We start from the raw sequence: 11,349 nt of genomic DNA, 5'->3' as shown, positions 1-11,349 counted from the left end.
CCCCCATTATCTGCACGAGGTTTGCTGTGTGTGTGTGTGGGGGGGGCATCTAAACACAAGCCATAACAGTAAGTAAGGATAATAATAAAGCTGTCACGAAAGATTGCTAACATTTTAACAGTACCAACAGTTGTGCGAGAGTTAGAAAGTTTCTAAACATTTCACTTAACTCTAAACCCTATGAGATGGATTGTTATTGTTATATCACTTTTTGTAGATGAGCAAAATGAGGCCAAGATTACTTTTGACTTTCCAGTGTAACCCAGTTACATATCAGTTTGGAAGTTTCATGAATAATGTGGACCTTTCAGGTCTATGTGGCTTGGCAGTCTCTGGCTGTATAGGTACAGCTACTAAATGTAGGAGATTTTATTTTGAGAAGGAGGGTAAAAGGACATCATGATTATAATATTTAAGCTGGGCACAGTGGCACATACCTGTAGCTCCAGCTACCTGGAGGCTGAGGCTGGGCTTGAGCCCAGGAGTTCAAGGCCAGCCTGGGCAACATAGCAAGATTCTGTCTCAAAAAAACCATATTTGAATTGTGTTTACGTCCACTGCTGCTATTTATTAACTCTGTTTCTTGGGCAGGGTGCTTCTGGAAACGTCAGGTTTCACATTTCTAAAAGGGGAGGGGGGTGTGCCGTCAGTGTGAGAATGCTTCGTGGACTTTGGAGAGCTGTGCACGGATGTTGTTATCTCTGTCTGGAGAGAAGAAAGCTGCTTGTGCTCCCCTCCTGGCCTCACGCATGCCTGAGTGTAGGCCAAAGCAGGATTGACAGCAGGTTGGAAAGCTGGCCTTGCTTGTCAGTCCCTGGTGTGCTGAACGCGGATTGCAGAGCTCTTTCTCTTGCAAGCCTTTCTGATGTTCAAAAACTTCAGCTGGCTCTTCAGCTCTTAGGTCAGCCTCACTGTACATTATTTGTACCAACTGAGGAAAGAGAGTTTTTTTGTTTTGTTTTGTTTTGATGGGTGTGGGGGCAATGGGACTGTAATCTCAGCACTTGGGAGGCTGAGGCAGGAGGATGACTGCAAGTTCGAGGCCAGCCTGGGCTATCTCAAAAAGGAAGGAGTCTTTTTTAAAGAAAACCCTATTTTTATTTTCTTCCTAGAGAGTGCTCCCTTGATATGAAACAGTGTTTGAGGTAAGTGACTTAAATGATCCAAGTAATTGTGAATGTATGTCTGGTCCTGAACTGAATTTACCAAATTACTTTGTGCATCCTCCTGTATTTCGGAAGACAAAAAGCTCTCACAGTACCTTTAAGTGCTGGCCATTAATCTCACTGTCCTACCTCTTCCTACTGAACATAGATCCCCCAGCTCCTTAGCTGTGCTCAAGAGGGTCTGTTTGTTCCATCCCCAGCTATTCAGGCAGCTACATACACTATGTCTTAGATAGGACATTTTGTTTCCTTATAATCCAAACAGCTCGCAGGTCTCTATTTCATGGTGGACGGAGGGTATTTCATCTTTCTTACTGAGGACACATAATGTAGCAATCACAAGATGACCCAGTCTCTGTGTTTGAAAATAGTCTCAGGTAAATATTTCCATATTTAAACTTAATAAATGTCAGTGAATCATCTGGGGTTGTTTACTTCCTGAAGCTCCCCCACCAGTGCATCCCCTCTGACCCTGTACCAATTCTAAGATATGGTAGCTTCTTTCTTCCTACACTCGCATCTGAAAAATACAAAAAGTAGCCATTATTGGAGCAGTGCGATTTTCTTCTGCTCTTAAGGGAAGGGCGGACACTTGGCTGGGTTCCTTGCTTCCTGAGGTCCATGTTGTGTTTCTTGGTTCTCCCGGAACTCATGCACATTGAGCAGTACCTGGAAAGTCCCAGCTCCAGAGTGATGGAGGGGAGAGTACTGGATGGACAGAGGGGATTCACCTGCAGAGCCAGAGACTGCACAGCAGGTGCTCACTGTCGGAACCAACACCCGTGAGTGAGTGTCCTTTACTTTTTGAACCTGCAGCTTTGATGCGAATATAAAAGCCAATTGTTATCATGAACATTTTTTATAAGATCTTGTAATGTTATCAACAGAAATTGGCACCATAAACTTGTAGGTTCAAAAGTCTCAATTCTTGTCAAGATTTGTAGTATCTTACAATTTATATAAAAAAAGATCAATTTTGTTATGTCAAGAAGTCCTGTGTGTGAATAAACTGCAATAATACATAAGATCCTAGTAAGATTACTGACATTGTGAAATGGGAATAAAGGGGCTAAAGGTGTAGGGAAGGTGGGATGGGTAGGGGAAGGGCAATAAGGGAAAAGAAAAAAATGAGATAATGAAAAGATGGAAATAAAGTGATTGTTGATGGGGAAGGGATGAGGGGGTGAAGGGAGGGCAGGGACGAGGGGAAAAAATGAGAACCAAGACCTGTCATGTAGAGGTACAAGATCCCAACAATGAATGTAACTGTACTGTATCCCTAAAATGTACCAATAAACTCAAAGCTGGGAAAAAAAAGAAGTCCTTAGAGGAAATGTGTGCTATGAATTATATATCCACCCATACTTTTGGAGGCACTCTCCCCCAAAATTTCAGTTATTTAAGTCATTTAGACCTACTTTGAGATTCTAATACAGTGGACGACCGGCCTGACATATGAACAACTTGGATTAAGTTAGTGGAGGATTCATCTGCCTCTTGTTAGCTATAGTGTGTGCCCAGGTAAACATCCAGATTTCGGCTATACTGATTTACAACCAAGTTGAGTTACAAGCAGCCCTCAGAACTGATCTAGTTCGTAAGTCAAGGATCCACTGTAATTGTTTTGGTAGTGAGATGGAAAAGCCAACCGAATATTTATTTTGTGCTTGTAGTTCTTAAAATTCACATTACTGTAGTTGTCCTTTATAGAGGTGCAGTGGTGGATTGGGCATAGTTTAACATCGGATGTAGTTTGTGTTTCTGGAGAGTCTGTTCTAACTAGAAATGATATCATATGTGCTCGTATTTATAAATAGCACAGGGGATATTTAACTTATTGCATTCTTTGTATGCTTTTCTTTTTTTGAAGAGTGACTAAATTTTTTTGAATATTTTTAATGTCTTTAAATATTTTATTGGTATATGTGATACATAATTACATTTATTTTGGGAATATATATGTATTTATATCTATGTCTATATATCTTATACTCAATATCTCTTTCCAAGGTTGTTACAAAAACCTGAAATCTTAGCTTTAGTGATGGATGTAACATTTCAACAATGAAAATCTCATCAATGAGTTGTTTTAAATTTTCTAGCATGTAGGTCCAAATCTCCCTACATGAGCAGTAAAATCACTCTGAGCTCTGCTATTTTGACTCAATAAAATCACAAACATTATGTGTTGCACATTTGAAGTGGGGGCCCAGCTTCCGGTGTGGCCAGCTGAGGGCAGTGAGGTAAGACGTGGCTGTCCTCTCTCTCTAGCCCGTTTGACATTCTTGCTGTGTTCACACAGGAGTGTTCCTAACTTTCCTGAGACTTGCCTGGCTTCACAATACTGCCTGATTATATCTAGGGCCAAGTTAGGAATCAGACAGGGGCTGCTAGCCTAAAAATAGTCATGGCTTGCAAGGAGGACCTGAATGGCACAGTCCACATGGCCTTTGGGCTGCCAGCCGATGGTCACATAAGGAGGGAAGCAGGCACCCACAAGGGGAGGGTACATTGTTTGAAGACAGGTGTGCAAGTCTGAGTGTTTTCTTTCTGACTTCTGTAGGGGGAGGTAATGTTTTAGTGACCAATTTTTTACAAACTAAAAATAGTAAATTTTGAGGTTATTCTTTTTTATGAATCTGGGTTTACTAGAATATATTTCTAGATGATTCTAAGTTGCAAGAAACTGCTTAATATTTAATGTTGATCGCAGCAAGTCTGAGAAACTGAAACAGTAACATGCTTTGTTTCCTGTAGACTATCTTGAAACACAAAATAAGCAGTGTTTTAGAACTTGCAGACAATAGGACATTTAGACAAAGGCCTGTACATTTAAAACTGATGTTTATGAGAGGATGATTTAACACTCTTACTGAAACTCCTTGGGTACAATATGGTACACATTTTCTGTTGGAGCCAAATGGGCTAAGAGACCACTGGTTGTAAAGATTAAACCTGGTCAAAAGGCCAAGCACAGCACCCATTTCCTCATAGCCTTCCAAGGGCAGTTGAAGAGGTCTGATTAGATAAGAGCAGTAGAGTACAATATTTTGTTTGAACTCCTTGACTTGATAGAAACAGCCCTTGCTTTTTCAGGGATGCAGCCCTAGAATGTCAGCAGTGGCTGTTAACTCTGGGCAGGGTGGTATGATTTGGGGATGGTAACAAGACCCTCTGGCTTTTGACAAATTTCTTGTCACCTTTAGCACAGAGGTTAATCTGTTGCTAATTACTGTTTGTATTAGTCAGCTTTGCATCACTGTAGTGAAATACTCAATTCACTTAGAAAAAGTTTGTTTCGGCTCAGGGTTCTGGAAGTTCTGATCTGAGCTGGGCGACAAGGGTGAAACATAGCAGAAGTGTGTGTGGAGTGTCCTGCATGTATCATGAGCCAGGAAGCAAAGAGGAAGCAGACAGACGGGACCCCCAGTCCCCTTCTGGGGTCCATCCCCGATGACCTGAGGACCTACCACTACATGCCACCTCCCAAGGGTGCACAGCACCTCCCAGTAGTGCCACCCAGGAGACCAGCCCTTTTATACACGGACCTTTGGGGGACACGCATTTAAACTGTAACATTGTTCTAGATCAGTGAGCCCCCTTTTTATGGTAAGTGTGTTGAGAAGCCCTTAGATCATTTTTCTTGGTAAATGGATATTATAAGGAGGCAAAGGGATAATGGTTTTCCCAGTTGGAGAGAGACGGTGGTTTGGGCTGTGGGATAGTAATGAAGGTGAGAAATGGTTGTGTTTGGAATTGTGTTTTCAAAGGGGTGCCTACTGGAATTTCTGTTGTGATGAGAGGGAAAGAGGCGATTTAAGGGTGACTGCTAGGTTTTCCGTCTGATCAACCTATAATACCTGGGGGTGCCTTTCACTGAGCGTGAGAAGCACCAGAAAAGAGGGACGTGGCAGAGGTCTCGAAGCCCGGAGTTCTCTTTTAGAATAAATATGTAAATAGATGTTAAATGACAATTGAGTATCAAATTTGGAGTAGCTTGGGCAAAATTAGGGCTGGAAATATGCTTGTGGGAGTTTCATCAAAGAGTGCATTGAAAACAAGACGTGAACGTAGAAGAGAAAGGGATGAGGCTGAGCTGAGACCTACCTGTGCTCAGTTCTTAGAGGCTGGCTAGAGAAGAATCCCAGAGGTCTTCACTGCAAAGAAAAACGTCTGGGTTTCAGCCCCCTAATGTGAAGAGTTTTGTTTCCCAATCAGGACATTCTGGATAGCTTTTTGGTCAGTCCATGTGTGTAATGATTTAGAACCCTTGATGAGCTTCAGGAAACCTTGGTGAACAAATCATGGTAAATTCAGCCCAAAGTAAAAACAAGAACAACAAAATATAACAGTCAACTTTTTGTTGCTGTGACCAAAATACCTGACATGCACAACTTTTTTTTTCTCATTGAGTTTATTGGTACATTTTAGGTGTACAGTACAGTTAAATTCATCATTGGGAACTTGTACCTTTGCATGACAGGTCTTGGTTCTCATTTTTTCCCCTTCTCCCTGCCCTCCCTTCACCCCCTCCTCCCTTCCCTGTTTACAAAGACTTTATTTCAATTTTTTCATTTTCTCATGGTTTTTTTTTCTTTTCCCTTATTACCTTTCCCTTGCCCTTCCCACTTCCCCTACAGTTTAGTCCTTTTCTCCCTATTTCACATTGTCAGTTATCTCATTCGGATCTTTTGTACTGTTATAGCTTTTCACACCAGAGAAACTATTCGATATTTATACAGGTGTGACTTATTTATTTCACTTAGGAGTATATCCTCAATATTTATCTATTTTCCTATGAATGACTCTAATTTCTCATTCTTTATGGCTGAGTAGTATTCCATTTTACAGAAAAACTACATCTTCTTTATCCAGTTTCCAACTGATGGGCAAATGGGCTGTTTCCAAGTTTTAGCTATTACAAACTGTGCTGCTATAAACATAGGTGAGCATATATCACTGCTGACATGCACAATTTAAAGAAGGAAAAGTTTATTTTGTCTCATGCTTTCAAAAGTTTCCATTCATGACAGGCAGGCTTCAAGGCAGGAGTGTCTTTGCAGCGGGGTGTGGTAGAAGAAAACTGCGCTCTCTTGGCAGCCTGGAAGTAGAGAGCTGGGGAAGACCAGAGGGGAAAGGGTGGGGACCCGCTAAATCCCTGTGGTCACCCCTCTGTGACACCACCCAGACACACCCAGGAGTGTGGTTCCTAATCTAGGCAGCTTTCAAGATGATCAAGTTGACAGTCAAGATTAACCTTCCAACAAACCTTAAAAAAATACCAGAACACGGGATTTAGTTATCCTTAGGTCCAAATCATTTGAGGGAAATACATTCTGTTAATAATTTTTGAGAACTAACAGTGGATGGAGGAATTTTTATTCTCTGCGAAGGCTCCGAAACACTTCTTTACAGCTCCAGGTTACTGTCTGTAATGCCGTTTTAAGGTCATCTTTCACAAGGAATCTTCTTTCTGGGAAGTCTCATTCCTCATCATACCCAAATATTAAAAATATAACCACACTTCATATTATTTAAACAGTTGAATTGATGTTAACTGTTGATATAATGGTGTGTTTAGAAACCCTTACCTGCTACTTATTTCTCATGTCTAAGCTAAACCAGTAACTTCTTAAGAGACACTTTCCCTGGCCCCAATTTCCATAATAATGATTGGAGTTTGCACTTTTCTGCATTTGTTACAATTTGTATTCCTATGCTTATTTTTTCGTCTATTTTATTCACTCTATAGTAACTATTGTGGAGTGCTTGGCATAAGATGGATTCTTGATAAATTTGCTAAATATCACATAATATTAGAAAATAGATTCTTACAGGTACCTAAGTAGGTTTGGCTTGGTTTCCAAGCTCCTTGTCTTCTGTAAATATGATTTATTGAGATAGAATTTACGTGTAGCAAAATTTGTTCCTTTTTCACATATAATATAGTTCATTGAGATTTGACAAGCACATATAGGTGTGTAACTTCCAACTGTGAAGAATACAAATTCCTATCATACCAAAAAGGATGTGGTTTCAGTCATCTTCCATTCCCATGGACACATTAGTCTTGTCCCTACAGTTCTGCCTTCTGGAATATTAGAGTTACCTACTATGTTGTCTTTTGTAATCTTTCACTGAGCATATGTATTTGAGATACATTTGTGTTGTGTGTATCAATTGTTTACCTTTTTGTTGCTAGTGGTATTTCATGGTATGGCGTACCTCCCCCCTTTAAGTACATCTGCCAGTAATGGGCATTTGAGCTATTTCTTGGTTTTAGCAATTAGGTTTTTCTCCCTAGTTGTGATTAATAATAGACAAGTAATTACAGCAACATCAATAATGCATTGCTTCATATCCTCATCCACGTCTGTTTCTGTTTCCCTGTTCTTTTTTCAATGGTTTACATGCATATAACCATAAAAAGCAAATATTTTTCTTGGTTGTATTGTAAATTGTGTAGTTTTTTAGTGGTTGTACTGTATTTATTGAGTTACTATTCTGTAATTTTCTAATTAGTTCTTTGTTGTTGACATTTAAGTTGTTTCTCAGTTGTAAAGAATATGCTAAAAATCCTGGTTTTTGTTGCTTGTGTTTTGTGAAATAGTCTCACTATATAGGCTGAATGCACTACTGGTATGTAGCGGAGGCTGGCCTTGAACTTGCTGTGATCCTCCTGCCTCAGCTTCCCAAGTGCTAGGATTATAGGGCCTGCACTGCCACACTCGGCTTAAAAATCCTGTTTTAAAAGTTATTTTTGGGGACAGGGATTTAGCTCAGTGGTCCTGCTGCCTGCCTCACAAGTGCAAGGTTCTGAGTTCAATCCCCAGTACCAAAAAAAAATTTTTTTTCTTCTGTAGTTTTTGGCAACAATTTACTTTCAGCACTGCAGAGGCTAAGGCGGGAGGATCACAAGTTCAAGGCCAGCCTGAACTACATACTAAGTCCCAGGGCCCTGTCTCAGAAAACAAAGCAAAACAGAAATTTTAACTGGAAGTAATAGAAATCTGTTCAAGGGAGTGGGATCAAAGATGGGGTCAGTGCCTTAAGGGGACAGAGTAGTCCTCAGAATTCAGGGACTGAAGGTTGTCGGGAGCCAAGTCAGTCACCCATCAGCCTGTCCCTGTTTTTCATTTCTGCCTCTCGGTACATTGGTCCCGTTCTTCTCTCTAAAGAGACCCGCTTCCCCTGCTTCTGGTGCCTGGAGGAAGCAGGCTGCTGCAAAGAGCCTACACCTTGTGTGCCTCAGTCCCAGGACACGGTGTGCCTGACCAGCTCCTTCAAATGGCAGGCAGAGAAAATCTGATTCCATGTGAGGTAGGCATCTGTACCAGGGCAATTTTACTAGTTTGTAGATTGGAGTTCACCTCCGTGAGTAGCAGAGCCTGTTCTCAGGGAGAGGGGCATGTGCTGAACTGAACCCACACTCGAAGCTTTCCACTTGAAGATAGCATGAAATGGCATAAAACCCATTTTTTTTTCTTTCCAAAACAGTGGTTACAGGCATACCTTTTTTTTCTTTCTTCTTTTTCTTTTTTTTTTTTTTTCAGATGAGGTCTTGCTATGTTGCACAGCAGGCTGGTGACAAACTCCAGGGTTGAAGTGATCCTCCTGCCTCAGCCTCCTAAGAGGTTAGGTGTGTACCACCTTGCCCAGCTATAATTAGGTCTTAAAAGAGGAATGAGTCAGGGGAGTATTACATGTCTATTTCTTTGTATTTAGATACTGAAAATAGTTTACAAATTTCTTCATTTTGCTCCATTACCCATGAGCAGTGTTTAATGGACAGCTGTGGAAGTCTAATTTACATGCATTATTTCAGTTGAGTCTTACAACAAGCGTTCTGTAAGATAGCCCCTTCTCAGAACCATGCATCCCAGCTGAGGTTTAGTCAGCCTGTGGAAGGAGTCCCTCGTTAGTGGGCCCTGAACACAAATGCTCCATGCCGATGTAGTTGTGTCGTCTTTTGTTTGGAAATAAGGTCAACACTGGTGTGAATGCTTTGGGGCCCAGTAGGAACTTGAACGCCTTGATTTTACCCTGAAGTACCTACCCCAGATCTGTTCCCAAATCCTGACTCAGTACTGAGTTGTGTGTGTTGTGGTCACTTTGATATTTAGGCCCCAGCATCGCCGAGGTTGGCCAGATTCTTGAGTTCCACCTGAGCTCTCCAGGGACTCGCTGTGGACCCTGGGCCTGGATGTTCCTCCTAGTAGCTTCTGAAATCTAAACAGCCACAGCTAAAAAAATCTTTGTTAATAAACTTGCCCTGGTCACCATGAAAAGCTTACTCCTCTCTGAAATAGTTTGTTTTATGAGTCTTTCAGTCATTTAAAGAACAAAACTTGAAAATCTAAGGAACTCATCCTCTGTGTACGTGGATTCTTTCCATGTGACTGTCAGGTTCAGAGAAGCTTGTAGCTGGCAGTGGTATAGTCAGTAAGGATGACAAGTAGCTCGGATTTCAGTGGTGCATCCCTGGGCCCACCCTTTGCTGTACCACAGATGCAACCAGGGGTGTCCTACCCCCGAGCTTGTGAATTTAACATTTGGGTTCTAAAAACTGTTCACAAAGCAGCCTAAGGTTCCAGGAGAGGGAGATAAAGTATTTTCCTGTAGACTGGGAAAATTGAGGTAGGAAGTCAAGCCACTATTAGCTCTGGCTCTTAATTCTGCCGTTACCTACCTATCAGTGTTGTTTGTTGGGCAAATGCTATTAACAGTGCTTAGGTCCCCGGGTGGGACCTAGTGCTAATTCTACATCATATGATCTGGGACCCAATATCTACCACAAAAAACCTACTGTAAATCCATGAGTGTGGAGAATGGTGTCAAAGCTGGTCATCATAAACAGAAGTAATTGAGGGAAATGAGACAGGCCAGATTTCTCCCTGGGAAGCCCTGCCTGGTTTTGATCCTTCATTCACATTGATCTACTTTGGCTTGTTGTATGAAGGCCACTAATGCAGATACCGGGCTTCCTTACTTGCTTCAGGAAATCCCTGCACATCTCTAGGCCATCTCTAACGACTCTGTGGCCAGCATGACTCACGAAGGCTCTCTCCCCACTCAGCTACAGTAAGGTTTGCTCATGGGACACATTACAAAATGGTTTAAAAATTCAGGTAGGCTGCAGGTGTACCTTAGCGGTAACGTACTCGCCTGCCATGTCCAAGACCCTGAGTTCAATCCCAGTACTGGGGAGGGGTATTCAAAGACATTGTCTTTTTTTCCCAATGTTTTCATTTTACTGTATACTTTGTTTTCTCTTGGATCCTCATTGGTATGTAGAAGTGAAGAGGAGCTGTAATAGTTATTTAGTCTAATTAAATTTCTCAAACCCATCTCGGGGAAGGAGAGAAGTCAGTATATGTATGTGTTTTGCACAGATTTAGGAAACTAGAAGGATAATTTTTTTTCATAGCAGATAGTTTCTCTTATGAACTTATCTTTGTGATTCTCTAATATGGATTAGTTTTGTTATGCAATCGTCAAGCAGTTTCCCTGCCAGTACTTTCTCAAGGGTACTCTGTGTCCATTTTGTTTGTCTGCTTTTTATCCCTTTGAACTTCTTTGTGATGGGTCACAGGTGGCTGTGCAGTTTCAGAAACTGGAAGAACTACTCTTCTTATTTACGGAGTGGAGGTCTGAAATGTTTTTGCTTGGTGGCTAGATCTTCTCTATCATGCAGTGATAGTGGGTGGTTAAAAAAAAAAGGTTGAACATACTGTGTCCAGTTTTTGTCCTAGTTTCTCTTTGTAGAAAAATTTAATCTACTTTGTGTGACCCAGCAGAGTACGGAGTGTGCCAGTTCCTTATCTTAATTGACATCATGGATTGCAGCCAAAAGTGCTTCCTTCATGACTTCAACACAGATGAAGCTGTCCTCTTCCCCTGGGAAGCAAGACTAGATCATTTAGTATTAGTAGATGCAATATAGCAGTCATAATTATGGATCCCTTTTTAAAAAAAATCCCCTGTGGTATAATCAATGTAGGATCATATCACAGTAAGGATTTTTAATGAAACAGTCAGTCTTGTTTTTACCTGTAGCTTTGAGACAGACTATGTAATACATTATATTGATGTGAGGTATCTTTAGACTTTTTTTAGTTCTATGTTTTTTGTTTCTAGTTTCTAGCTTTCTTTTGAATGTGTGTGTGTGTGTGTGTGTGTGTAT

At 41.1% G+C, this 11,349-nt stretch overlaps 1 protein-coding gene across 2 annotated transcripts in view; it reads left to right on the top strand.

Annotated features, from left to right (window-relative positions):
- Window positions 1–1,085: 1,085 nt before the first annotated feature.
- The window catches only part of Mtus1 (microtubule associated scaffold protein 1), a 137,065-nt gene continuing 126,801 nt past the window's right edge, over window positions 1,086–11,349 (top strand). Inside the window, exon 1 of one of the 2 annotated variants that reach the window (XM_033765397.1) lies at window positions 1,086–1,145. The gene's annotated coding sequence lies outside the window, so the exon portion shown is untranslated. Of the gene's footprint in view, window positions 1,146–1,843; window positions 1,953–11,349 lie in introns of those variants that run through there. The other variant, XM_019207146.2, reaches the window with a different exon arrangement.

Source organism: Fukomys damarensis, unplaced genomic scaffold (genome assembly GCF_012274545.1).
Source record: "Fukomys damarensis isolate Sample0158 unplaced genomic scaffold, DMR_v1.0_HiC HiC_scaffold_18, whole genome shotgun sequence".
Taxonomy (NCBI): Eukaryota; Metazoa; Chordata; class Mammalia; order Rodentia; family Bathyergidae; genus Fukomys; species Fukomys damarensis.
The sequence above is the reverse complement of the archived record's forward strand: the minus strand, read 5'-3'. Positions and strand labels throughout refer to the sequence as shown.